Raw genomic sequence first — 14662 nt, 5'->3', positions numbered from 1 at the left:
CAAGGGTCTCGGCCCCCACTGCCACTATGCTGTCTCTGCCTCAGTTCCTGCCTGCTACAGTGGCCACCTTGATCCTCGCTGCTCTAAATTCATCCAGAAGGTTGTCTGGAAGGACATCCAGTCTAATTAGCATATTACACTTTTATTATTATAGACTGGAAGCCTGATGCACAGATTCATGCTAGAATGGGCTTTCCTTTCCCATGCTGCTGGCATCACCTTTCCACTCTGGCCCAGCCCCTTTCCACTCAGGCCCTGGAGCCACCTCTTCCGCTCCAGCCCACACTGCCCACAGGCCCCGAGAGACAGGGGTGGAGCAGAACACCTACATCGTCCCCATGGCAACGATGCAAGCATCCCACTCCTGTCACTAGGCACCTGTGTATGCAAATTAACCGCCATATTTGTTGGGTTAATTTGCATATCACTCCTGATTGGCTGGTGATGTAGTGGAGGTATGGTCAATTTACATGTGTGTTTATTATTAGGTAAGATAATTAAAACCTAATGTGCACATTGTCCCCATGGGTGGTCATTCGACCAGGAGTTTGACCGCTCGCTATGACATTTGCTGACCACCAGGGGGTGGTACAGAACGTGGTGGGCATCAGCAATGTGGCACTGGCAGCAAGCAGCAGTGGAGGCATTGCCAGCCCTGATGAGCTCCCTATGAGAGTGTGACCATGGCAGGATGGTGGAGCAGGTGAGCGAGTGACACCAGGTCAAGGTGGGTGCGAGTGGAAGCCTTATGCCCCCCCCCCCCAATCACCCTGCAGATGATGATCAGTGACAGCAGTAGAGGGCAGGGCCACCACCCAGCTCCCAAGTGCTAAGGAAGTCTGGTGGGGAGGCCTAGCCCCAATGGATTGCCCCACAGGTAGGAAGGTGGAGCAGGTGAGGGGGCAGCACCAGGCCAAGGCAAGATGCCATGTGGGGCTTTGGGGTTGCAGTGCTGTGACATTGGGGGTGCAAGCTGGGGCTGCTAGTTGGGGTTCAATCTCTGCAGGCCACCCCAAGGGATCCCATTAGTGCACCATTTAGTGCACTGAGCCTCTAATACAGACATTAACCTAAAATAACCTGGGATGGTCTTGGAGTAAAAGAAATGAAGGATTTTACATACTAAACACAGGAAATTATTAATTATGTGACCCTGACATGGGGAATAAAAGCACAAATGAGTTCCAAGCACTGGAGAGGAAATAGAGAAGAGAGTGTGGAAATAAATGAAGACTAAACAAATAAAAACAGACTGAGGCTACATATTCAGAGCTTGCTGTGTCAGGGAGGCAGCCACTGTTATTTGTACTTGGCAGAGACTCAAGGCAGGCAGAGGAGTGGAGAGCTTCTTAGAGGAAAGAGGGGAGGTTCCCGGTGTGTCCTGTTGGAGGCTGTTGGGAGGTAGGGGGAGGATAACCAGGAATGGGGTGGCTAACTATGCCATTGGTTAGTGGGGCACACTTGGCTTTCTCTGATTGGTTCTTAGATGAAAGTGAGGAAAAAAGTTAGGGAAGCTGTCAATTATTTATTGACTCCTGGCCATTTGGCCAATTGTTGGAGGGACTATTGTTCCATCTCCTGCATTATTGCTAGAGATAGTGGTCTGATTCCTACAAGTCTGACTCCTAGCAGGCCGGCCTCCTGTGCTACTTAATGTAGAGAGTAGGTGGCTTCCTGGTTGCTGCAGATCATAGATCAGAGTTCTATTTTTATATCTGGTCTGGCCTCTGTCCTTCTGTATATTTAGTCTCTCAGAAGAAGAGCAGCTATGAAGTAACGGGTTACCTGAACCGAATCAAGGAGATGCCCACCCATGGACCTAAGTCATCTCGAGTCACGGAAGGAGGGAGGATCAGGAGAACCTGATGCCTTTTCACAGACTCAGAGGTAGATCCACGGTGAACCCCTCAGAGGAAGGTGCGGCCATGCCATGCTTCAGGAACCTGAATCCGTGGCAAGTCACGGGTCCAATTCAAACTGCTGGAGACTATGTGTTAGCCACACCTATTTTTTTTTTTTTTTTCAAATCTGAAAGCACTTTTGCAAAGCCATTTGTTCTCCACGTTTCTCTCCACAGAGCCAAAGTGGAGTCATTTAAGTGGACTGTTCGACCACAGTGTTTTTTCTAGAACCAGTCCCTGGAGAGTCTTTACCTCCATGATTCCGAGCTACAGTGTGGCTTTCCTTACTGGGCCCCTTTTAAGACCGTCTTTTCTCACAGCCAGACTGTGGAGAGGTTTCCCTTTCTTTTTTCCCTCGCCTTTTTACCTGCTGCTTAACTAGAAAATTATCCTCCACCTAGGAAGGTAAACGCTCTCTCATCCTGTTGCCGGGATAAAAAAAATTATCTTGTAACTTGGCTCTGTCGGGCAAAAATCTACATCAGCCCGGCACTCCCTCTTAGCCAGCAGCGGCTTTCAGAAGCGGGACTGCGACCTGGATAATCACAGCAGGGCTTGTCATCTTCCCCCTGCTAATGAGGGTCACATCCTACCTGACTGGTAGGCCTTCTGCAGAGAGTTAGAGCTTCTCCTGCTCTAATTAGCAACGGCTGATGGAGGCAGAAGCCTGCCCCTTTACAGGTATCCATCCCAGTGGTTTGAACAATGCAGAGAGAAATTATTTGCAGACCCAATGGCAAAGACGGTTAATTAAAACAGTGATGGCGCCGATAAGAGGGATGACAAACGGGGGTTCCCCGTTAATGAGAACGGTCGCATTTCCTGCTCCCTTTTCCCCTTGCTCATCAGGAAGTAGCAGAGTGGAGCCCCCAGGAGACTCCTGCTCAATTAGGCCCCACAGGCAGGGAGAGCTGCCGAAGGGCCTGTGAAGAGAAAATGTAACCACCTGATTTGGGAGGGAAGGAGCGAGGGCACGGGCCCTAATGGAATATGCCACTGGCACTTCCAGGGCCACCGCTGATGGGAAGCACCACGTGAAGCCTTTCTCAGAAAGGCAGGAGTGTGGGGTGAGCGAGGGACACCGGGCTTTGAAGTCACAGATGCCTGTGTTGAGATCTGATTCTAGCAGTGTTACGCTATCACCTGGAGCCCGTTTTCTCATGGAAAAACATGAAGATAATGACAATGACCTCACTGAGTCTGTATGAGGTCACGTGTGTGCTCAGAGCACAGGTCACACAGGTAAAAATTGTCGCCTTTTCCTTTCTTCCCTGTTATGTCCCACCACACTTGCCCAGATGGACTTCATCTTTTTTTGTAATCTGCCCCTCCTGGCTGATAGGGCCTGCTTACAGTAGTTCACACTTTGCCCCACTAATGTCACATTGAAAATGTCCTAAAGAACTTGCTTGGGCATTTTGTGTTATTTCTTTTAGGGACAAGCCCCCTAAGAACAGGACCCATTCTTTCTCCTTCTTTATTTCCCCCCCAAAAAATATTTTTTTATTGATTTCAGAGAGAGGAAGGAAGAGGGAAAGAAAGATAGAACCATCAATAGTGAGGATCATTGATTGGCTGCCTCCTACATACACACCCCTGCCAGAGATCAAGCCTACAATAGAGCATGTGACCAGGAATTGAACTATGACCTCCTGATTTATAGGTAGATGCTCAACCACTGAGCTACACTGGGCTGGCATTTCTACTGTTTCTTTGTCATCTTATCGCCAATTTTCAGCAGACCTACAGTTGTCACATGTGAGTTATATATCACCCTCCCCAATGCTTCTGACAAGGAGCATCCCGGGAGGGGCACAGGGAGCTAAAGAGCCCTAATGCTTGCCCTTTTCAGTTGGGGAAAACCCTTCCTGGTGCTAACACCTATCTTTGTACTAAAGCAGAAGCACCTAAACCTCACTATCTCTATTTTGTTCTTCCCAGTGACCCTGTGAGACTGATAGGCAGGCCAGAGACTCCTAAAGTTTCATTAACTTGGCTAAAATATCACTTTTAGTAAGGGGCAAAACTAAAATCCAGATATTCCAAGGAAATACTTGGATATACTTTCCATTCTTCCTGAAATAACTAACATTGGACTCTGTATCACTCGGGTTAGGTTATGAAAATCTCAGTGGCTTAAAGAAACAAAGGTTAATTTCCCCCCTCATGCTACATGTCTATCACAGGCCATTTGGGGCTCTGCTCACCAAGTCATCCTTGTAATCTGCACTCTGAGACCTGGAACAGTCATTCCCTGGAGCATTGTTAACTACTGGAGCAGAGGGAGAGTCAGCATGCTTAAGCACATGCTTGCTCCTAAAGCAATGGCCTGGAAGTGACATTACATTCCACTTACATTTTATTGACCATGCCTGAGTTCAAGAGGGCAGGCGAGTAACACCCTTGCAGAAGGAGAGGCAAGGACATTACTGAAGAGTTGCACAGTCTACCAACAACCCCTTTGCTCTTTGTCTCAATCCTTGGTGCTGCAGAAATGAGTGGAGTCTGGTGGTGGTCTATCTATTCAGCCTGGATAGTGACTGTAGCTATAGATAGAGAATCACTTGCCCTTTGTTGGATCCAGAGACAAGGGGAAGATTTCCACAGTAGTGCTTGCTTCAGAAGAAACGACTTAGATGATGATGTTCGAACTTGGCCATCAATAACATGTTTAAATTCTGGACCAAAAATTAACATACTAGCAACTGTAAAAGATTCTATCTAGGCTGGCCTTATATCGCAGAGAGTAAACCACTGTCCCAGGAATGAGAGTGCTTCAAAGCATGTGCAAATGCTTTCGGTCTTCAGCAGGAAGGCACTAAAATCCCCACCTTTTTATTTATTTGCTCGAAAGAGATAACTAAATAACTTGCTAGTTCCTTCCGCATGTGCCCCTCTATGAATGGCAGTAATAACATTTCAAGTGTGTTCAGTATTGACCCAACAGTAAATGGCCAGGAGCCTCAAGTGAAGAACCCAGGGACTGAGTTCTGCCAGGACTGGAGCATACCTAGGACAGGGCACGTGACTTATCCATTTGTATTTGCAGTACTTGCTTTTTCATCCTATAAGACTGTCTTTTTCACAAAAATACATACATACATAAGAACCCATAGCTTCTCTCTTCAGTCCATGCAGCCTGCTCCATACAGACAAGTCTCAGATACACTTACTTATTTACTTACCAACTTATATTCTAAGGAGAGTTGAAGCAGGGTCTGCTTTCCACTTAATGTGAAACAGGACAGCTAGGCCTAAAACCAGAGCAGATACTGTGAGTTGGAGCACAGCGAGTGGATATCTCCATGTCCCTGAAAATAGCTGACAATGTGTTGGGCACTGACTTGCCTGCTTAAGTTCTGGGAGCTTAGGGACAAATGGACCATACTGGCCTCCTTGGGAGGGTTGTGCATCTGACAGTGAGGTGACGATGCCGGTGAGGTGCCACTTTGAGGACTGTCCTCTCCTGCTTTGCTGAGGCTACCTACCTCCGATCTGGCAGCTTAGGTAGTCTGGTTTATTATTAGGGTGGATGTGAAGCTAAATCTGTGGCTTCAGACTACCCACCAATAGTGTACATAGCCTTGTCTTCATTTTGGCCCCTCCTTTATTCCTGGCCAATGCTTTCCAGGAGAAAATGAGTCTGATCCATCTCTGTGTTCAGATGTTAGCTGAGAACACCTTAAGATAGGACCTGATCTGGGGATCTTTGTTCAATTACATGTATATAATATTTATTTATGAACCACATATTTAGAGTCCAGAAATGAGGAGATGAAGAGAGTCTGTGCATGAACACTGATTGTCAGAATCCAGACATCAGGCTCCCATGCATAGTAGGCCCATTCTGGTCCTCCTCAATCAAGCCTCTCCCAAGAACTCGTCAGAGCCCAGGGGGATGTGTCCAACTGAAATCTGTGACTCTCCTTCCTTCTACTCCATGTTCCAGGGACTCAGCACCCCAGAATACCCTCCCCATGGAACCCACAATAGCATCTAGGGACTGCACAGCCTCTTCCCAAGATTCAAGCTGGCCTGCTAGGAGTCCATCCAAGAAGAGAGTGCTGAGAGCAGAGTTGGCCTCAGCCTAGACTTTTGGCCTGAAGTGTCCACAGACTTGAGACCACCCTCTCACCATGTGGGATGGAACAAGGTGTGGGAAGTGGAGTGGGAAGATCAGCAGGCCAGCGCCTCTATTGGCATTACTATACTTGGTCCTGAAAACGTGGGGATGGCCTTGTAATTTGGGCACTCTGGGAGGTGCGGGGAGAGCTAAGTGTAGAGATGGGCAGATTCCCAAGTCCAGAAGAGGTTTCTTTTTGCCAGCAAGGGGTTAACTCACACTATACTTATTTCTGATTGTTTACGAGGAGATTTGACCATGAAAGGCCAATGAAAGTGTTCAAGAGTCTGATTTTTCTTGTCTATCTAAATTACCATCTCAGGAGGCAAAGCAAACCAATTTACCTTGAGGCTTCCATCAGAGAAATCCGTAGACAGTCCAGGAACCACATGCTAACAAGATAGTGAGTCTTAAAGCAGGAAAACAAACTAAAAGGCCAAATTCAAACTAAAAGATATTGCTTCATGATAAACTCCACTTGTTCAGGCAAAAGAACCCGAGGATAGCTGTATCATGGGAAATATAAATATTCTGGTTAACTGAATGTTAGGATTATTTGTCCTAATAGAATTATATAGGGAAATCTTAAAATTATACTAAAAGTAATTGTATCTTTTTTCATCACCAACCTCAATGATTTCGGCAGATTGCCTCTATTATTTTTTCAAATTGCCAATATGTTCTTAGGTTCTCCCCTCCAAAGACTGGCTAAGTAAAAGTAGGGCAAGATGTCCCCAGTGGTCCCCTCCTTGTTATGACCAAAGACAGGCACACAAGAAATTTCATTAAAGAAAGTCAGAAATGACCCTATAGTCATGGTCTCCTACATATAACTCATGTCTTCACTGCTGTGAGAGTTCTTTCATATCAAATTGGACTCTTCTCAACTATTGTCATTCTAGAGCAGGAGTAGGGCACCCTTTTTCTGCCAAGGGCCATTTGGATGTTTATAACATCGTATGCTTATGTAATTCACTTAATATAAATTTATGTTGCTATGAAAAAAGCTCCCAGATTTATTGAATTCTGAGTCCCGCCTGCAGCTGCCTTGGCAGGGCCAGACCAAATGGCTTTCCAGGCTTGATACAGCCTGCAGGCCCAATGTTCCCTACCCTGTTCTAGAGGGTGGAGCTCACCAAAGAATTATCTTCCAATAGAGAATGTCAGTCTTCTCTGCTCTCTTTTCTGCTTGAGGGTAGAACCATAGCTGCCTACTCAGCCAAATTGATTATCTTTCTATTTGTGGCCTTCCACCTAAAGAATGTCCAGGTCCCTGCTGTCCATTAAGTTCTGCCCTTATCTTCTTAATCAACTCCATCTTACCCACCTGATGATCCACTTAGGTATTTTTTTCCACCCAAAATGATTTGGGAGAATTTTGCATGAATTCTGTGTGATTAGAATAGAGGACAGATTACTAAAGAGCAAGATGACATCTTCTTGTGTGTGTGTGTGTGTGTGTGTGTGTGTGTGTGTGTGTGTGTGTGTTGGGGAGGGTAGCGGAGGTTTGTTCCTAAGTGCCACTCTACAGAGTGTTTACTGAATCCTAAAGTCAATGAGTTTCTATTAAACTGGTTAACTAGAGGAGTGATATGACCAGGTCTTTGAAAAGGCAGAGTCAGGCCAAGAGGAAAGGTTTTGGAAGCTAGGAGAGTAACTATTTCATAATAGAACTTGGGCTTTGGGTTAAAGCAAAACTGACTTCAAATCCTAGTTCCAATACTTAACTAACTATATATTCATTTAGTTTCTCTGGTACTCAATTTTCTAGTTAAAAAATCATAATGCCTCATAGTATTGCTTTGAAGATTAAAACATGCACAAAATGCTTCTATTGACAAATAGGGTGAGACAGGAGGAAGTTATAAACTAGAGCAACTGTAGGAATGGAGGGTAGGAGATGGATGCTGGTGACATTACCAGGATGATTATAGGAATTGAGGGTGACCAGGTGTTTTACCCTGAGTGACCCAATAAGCTATACAGCTCATAAATGAATGGAGATTAAGTCAGTACAGTGATCAAGCTGGCAGGGGAATGGTTAGGGGGTGATCAGGCAGGCAGGTGAGCTGTTGGGAGCCAGTAGTCCTGGATGGTGAAAGGGATGTCTGACTGCCCATTTAGGCCCATCGCCAGTGGGATCTGATCTAAATGGGTAGTCAGACATCCCTTGTTGGGTCCCAGATTGGAGAGGGTGCAGTCTGGGCTGAGGGACAAACACCCCCTGTGCATGGATTTCATGCACCGGGCCTCTAGTAGAGACAAGAGGAGGGCATTACCAGTAGCACCTGGTTGTGCCCCAGATAAAGTGAACACCATGAATTTGTGAAGGTACTTTCTTCCCCAGAAAATAATTCTTTATATTTAAAAAACTGTCAGTGTTACTGGAAATATTTTAAATTATACTCTTAAATTTTTAAAAAATATGTTTTTATTGCTTTTTAAATAGAGAGGATAGGAGAGGGAGAGAAGATAGAAACATCAATGATAAGAGAGACAAATCCATAAGCTGCCTCCCTACTGGGGATAGAGCCTGCAACCTGGGCATGTACCCTTACTGGGAATCAAACTGGGGATCTCTTGGTCCATGAGACGATGCTCAATCCACTGGGCCACACCAGGTGGGCTATCCTCTTAAATTTTAACACACCCCTGCTAGTCATACAAAAGGCCAATTCAACCCCCCACTCCTTTCTTTTGCATATATTGTGATGGCTTTAGTCATAAATTAAACTTGAAAACAATTGTGTTTCTAGAATCCTGATAAAATTTTTATTCCTTTAATGTGTCCCCCCTCCCCCCTTCTTACTGAATAAACATATTATTCACAGGAACTAATGACCTCTTGAAAGCTAGGTCACCCCATGATTTCCAAACACCAATTTGAGAGGTCCTAATTTTTTCTTTATCTTCATTTATTCTTCATTTATTTATATGCAACAACTGTTTGAATGATTTATTTTTATTTTTTTAAATATATTTTATTGATTTTTTACAGAGAGGAAGAGAGAGGGACAGAGCTAGAAACATCGATGAGAGAGAATCATTCATCAGCTGTCTCTTGCACACCCCCCACCGAGGATGTGCCTGCAACCAAGGTACATGCCCTTGACCGGAATCGAACCTGGGACCTTTCAGTCCACTGGCCGACGCTCTATCCACTGAGCCAAACCGGTTTAGACTGTTTGAATGATTTAAATGATCAGATATGCAAGCATCACCCAGAAGTGTGAGGACTTTTACTTCAAAAGTAACTCAGTATTTTTAAATTAGAATGAGAATAACAGTTTGCCTGGTTTTTATTCTCCTGTCTTCTTTTGATGTAGTTACAATGCTAACTATAATAACACTGTAACAGCAGCAATAACAAGAGGAATCTAAAGTCCTAGATTCTTTCTAATCCAGGGTTGTTACTTCAGGTAATTGAAACAAACAATGGAAAGTAGGATGAGAAAAGCATCTAAATGTAAATATCTGCAAATTGCACAAAGGAAAGTCAAACAAATATGCTGCATTCTTAACACTGGTTCCACAGAAATTGCAGCCTATCAAAACAGAAAATACAAAAGGAGGAAGCATAAGTAATAAAAATCATAAAATAAGAAAACAACAGAAGATAGCAATCTATCAATTATAATAATTCTCAAATTAAAAGACAAAGACAGACTACGTGAAGAAAAATTAAACTACATGTTAATTACAAGTTACAAAAGTTGATAAGATCAAAATGAAAACAAAAAGTATTAAATGATACAAAAGGGGGCATCTTATATTGAAAATGGTAGCAATCTCATCAATAAAGAATATGGAGCCATGAACAGTGTTGCTTAGTGGTTACAGCACTGGCCCAAGCACCAAAGGATCTCAGGTTTGATTTCTGGTCAAGGGCACCTACCTGGGTTGCAGGTTCAATCCCTGGCCAGGGTGCATTCAGAAGGAACCAATCGATGTGTCTCTCTCATATCCACGTTTCTCTCTTTTTGTCCCCTTTCCCCTTTCCCTTCCACTCTATCTAAAAAAGCAATGGAAAAAATATCCACTGATGAGAATTAACAACAACAAAAATATGGAAGTCATAAACATGAAAGAATGAATCATCAAAATATATAGTATAAACTAAAAACTGTGATGAATGATACAAGAACAGTTACAATAGATTTTAGTAAGCACTCACTGTCTTTGAATAGTTACATATTTTATATTAATGCATATATGTGCATATATGTGTATTAAAATTAAGTTATATATACAAAGATATATGTAATATATAGTTGTGTATATACTTTATATATATTTATATTAGATATCTCATATACTATATAATTTAATAATATAATGCATATATTGTTTTCAGGTATCTATAAAAGTTTTACCAAAATGGGCACACACAAAGACCCCAAAGAACCCAAGTATAGTTTAGAAAGTTGAAATTACAAGATCACAGCATGTTGACTACAAATAATAGGGATAAAATAAATTTGTTGCAAAATAAAAATAAGAGACTATTAGAACCAACTGTGAGAAACTGAAACTGCCATGGAAAATTGAGTAAAGATAAACCATCAATAAAAATGAAAGGTTAAGCAGTAAGTGATGGATAAAAAAAAAATGAGTTTTAAAGTAAAAGATTAAAAAAAAATTGACCAATGAAATACCATGAAAGTTTGAACACAATAAATGAAGAAACAAAAATAAAAGGAAAAATTCAAGCATAAATGTAAGATTAAAACTTGAAAATTAAGAAGTGAAAAGGTAAAATAACATATTTAAAATATAATCGTAAGTAGGAAAATAAAAATATTCTTAAAGGGCATGATTACTGAGAGAGGTTTATGACAGAGATAAGTAAACAGAGAGAAAAGTCCCCCATAGTAGAAAAGGAGCAAAAGTTAATTGTGACAATCTGGATTCTTGAAATAGAATGTGATGAAGTGCCGAATAATGAAAAAGCAACGGAAGCACAGAATCAAAGGAAATTTAAAAATCTGAGAGCAGACTTGTTTTTAGGAACTTGACAGACTGAGCTAACAAGATTCTTCTTTCAGCCACAAACAAGGAGGAATCTTGGACAAAATATGCCAAAATAACTTTTTATAGATGAGCTCAAAAGACAGGAAGGGAAATCTGCAGGTGCTACAACAAAGAGGAAACTCAACAGAAGGCGATGGAGGCTAGAACATGGGTAAGACTGCTCTAGATCCCTGGAGGGCAGAGACTGTGGTGGAGATGAGTGTGAGGGAAGCTGACTGGGAACAACCCGTGGGGGAGTGAGGGCCACAAGAGGGGGCAGAGGTAGAAAGTGAACCTGGGTGCTTTGCAATGAAGTCCTCAGCTGACCCTACAGGGCACTTTGGAGGTGAGATATCTCTGGTCAAAAGGCCTGACCTTTACCTCCATAGCAGACACGTTCATATTGGCCCCAAAGTGTGGTGTGACCTTGTGGAGAGGGCAAGTCGTTGAGAGAGTCAGCTGAGAGCAGGTAGCCAGCAGCCAATGCTCCCAGCAAGCTGCGGGAATGAAGCCTTCAGCTCAGGACTCTAAAGGTGCTTCTGGAGAGTTCCATACAATTTTCTTCGATGACATGGGTAACTTTCATTTCAACTTTTTTTTTGTTTTGTTCACAATTCATTTGGCTCTGTCTATATAATGTTGACATTCTGGAATATTTGTTCTTTTGGAATTGTTAGGAAGATGCAATCAAGCGGTCCACTGCCCTGTCTCCCACAGGTATACAAAGACACTTACATAGATGCTATTTATATACAAGTACATTAATTTTAGTGGTATTTATATTAGGGGAATGATTGACAATGATCAATATACCCCAAAGTATAAGAATGATAAAATTATGTGCAGCTATTAAAATTATGTTTTCAAAGAATGGGCATTAAGATATTAATATATGCATTTACACTGCATAGATTATTATCCTAATTTATTGAACATTTGTTATTTAAAATTTTATTCTAATTGCTATTACATAAAATATAGGAAGGCAAATAGATTCAAATAATGCCAGGATTTGGCTCTAAAATGAACAGATTTTTCAGTACTTTTTATTTTTCAAATAACCTAAGATTATGTATTATTTGTATTACAAAAAAAAATCAACATTGTTTATAAAATAAAAATATAATTTTGCTGAATTAGACTTAATTGATTTTCAGATTTATAGTTGATGTGAAAAGATATAGTAATAATGAAACATCACTATATTGAGAGTAGATTTTTAATATTTTTTCACATTTTTAAAATCTTATTTTTAAGACTATTTTCATGGTGAATGGAGTGAAAAAAATAAATCCTGAGTGTTTCTTAGTCTTTCTCTTAACTTATCTGAATTTTTTCTTGGGAGATAAAAGCTCCCAAAATGTGTGTGTGTGTGTGTGTGTGTGTGTGTGTGTGTGTGCATGCACACATGCTTACACACATTTGACTTCTATTATCTTTTGGAGTCTTTCCTATGCCTATCTCAATTGTTCTAATGTTCCCATTGGATATAATTCCCACTAGTTTGTGGAACATGATCAAATGACATTCTCCTAAGGCTGCAAATCTCACTAACCTAAAAGCAAGGAAGAAATCCACAAATCTACAGAATAAAAAAAAAACAATAAATTACATCATTCAAGGGATTTTTAAATGATGGAACTATTCTGTACTAGACATTTGAGTTTGACAAAGCTGATCTTGTGGATTAAATTTCCATAAATCCTTTCAAGCGTTTAACCAACTTTTTTGTGTGCAAAAACATCTAACAAAATCACAGGGGAGAACAATTGTTCTTGACATCATAAAAGTTTAATATCTCAACTCATTAATTTTTGCTTGCTTTGCTTATGTTATAGGAACTGGTCAGATATTTTTAAGAATCTGACAAACCATACGCTTTGAAATTGTAAACAGATCCATATTAGTTTTCATTATTGTTGTGGCTTTCTTTATTTTGTTAATCCTCACCTGAGGATATTCTACCACTGATTTTTAAAGGGAGTAGGAGAGGGAAGGAGGGAGGGAGAGGAGGAGGAGGAGGAGGAGGAGGAGGAGGAGGAGGAGGAGGAGGAGGAGAGAGAGAGAGAGAGAGAGAGAGAGAGAGAGAGAGAGAGAGAGAGAGAGAGAGACATAGATTGTTTGCCTCCTGCATGTGCCTCAACCAGCTATCAGAGACAGGGATTGAACCTGCAAGCCCAGATAGGTGCCCTTGACTGGGAAATGAACCCTGAATCCTTCTGGGCATGGGCCAATGCTCTAACCACTGTGAGACATTGGCCAGCGCAGATCTTGTGGTTTTCTTCCTCTGTTTCCTCTCTCTCTCTCCCTCTTTTCTTCCCTCCCTCTTTTCCTTCCTTTTAGACAGAGTTCCCAATTCCTTAGCTTCAATTCATGATTTACTCTCTCACCGTTCTTTCTCACATCATTTCCTTCTCCCTCCATCTCTACATTGCTTTGCCACATTTCACAGTGAATGCCAATGTGCCAGAGTGTGCACTGAATGGGGAGGGTTACTGAGAACCATGATTTTAGAAGCTTATGTGTTTGAGAGCCTGTGAAATCCTCCCTGGCCTCAGAGATTTTAAATTGTTTCAATCTATATTTTCTTTGACTTTTATGCTTTTAAAGTTTCACATCCAATAACCGCATTAGTATCCAGAGCATGGATTTTTTGAGTCTGACAAAGCTGATCCTGTGGGTTCAGTTTCCATAAATCCCTTAAAGTGTTTAACCAACTTTTCTCATTTCGCAAAAACGTCTAACAAAATCACAGGGGAAAACAATTGTTCTTGACATCACAACAGTTTAATATGCTAACTTATTCATTAAATTGTGCTTCACATCAATGGAAATCCTCAGTTCTACAAACTATCATTTTTAAATAGCAATAAGGGTTGATAATGTCACAATACAATCTCCTAGTACCCGAGTTCATACATATTGTTGCACAGAAACCAAAGGAAATATCTCTTAGGAGAAATAATTTACTACCTATTGAGTAACTATCTTTACATCTAAAGTGGGGCACCAGATATAAGTCCAGATTTTTCTTTCCAACATGTTTTCTTTTTTAAATATTTGATACATTAAATGAAAAATAATGCAAGCAAAATCCAGAATGTACTTCTGGGAGGAATAAAAAAACAAAAAAAAACAAGGGAAGGAGATAAAAGTTGATCACATGATTTAAAAAAAAATAACGACAAGCTGGCGGGAGACAAATGTGACAATGACTAAATCACACAAACTGCTTCCTCAGATCATGGTTTTCCCTGGCAAGAACTGAGCTTTTCAGCACTGACATCTGGCCCTTTGATGAGATACCACAGTGCGGCAGAACATGGAACTCACAGAGATTCCACTGCACGTGTCAGAGGATGACACGCTATTTCCATAGACGACTTAGAACACAAGTTCAAGAAACATCTGTGCTTTCGCGTTCTCAGATCCAGAGCTCCATTAGGTTCCCTCGTGTCCTCGCCTGGAAGCCCGGGGGTGTTTGTCTTGCAGATGTTGCTGGTGTTTGTAGTGAAGCCAGTCCTCTGGAATCTCAGCACCTCTGCAAGATCCGCTGGCTCTGTGTGTCACGCAGCTCACAGCCATGTGCATTCCATCCATTTGGCTACAAAACACACAGGTTTCAACT

This window comes from Pipistrellus kuhlii, unplaced genomic scaffold, assembly GCF_014108245.1.
Source record: "Pipistrellus kuhlii isolate mPipKuh1 unplaced genomic scaffold, mPipKuh1.p scaffold_m20_p_3, whole genome shotgun sequence".
Lineage (NCBI taxonomy): Eukaryota > Metazoa > Chordata > Mammalia > Chiroptera > Vespertilionidae > Pipistrellus > Pipistrellus kuhlii.
The sequence above is the reverse complement of the archived record's forward strand: the minus strand, read 5'-3'. Positions refer to the sequence as shown.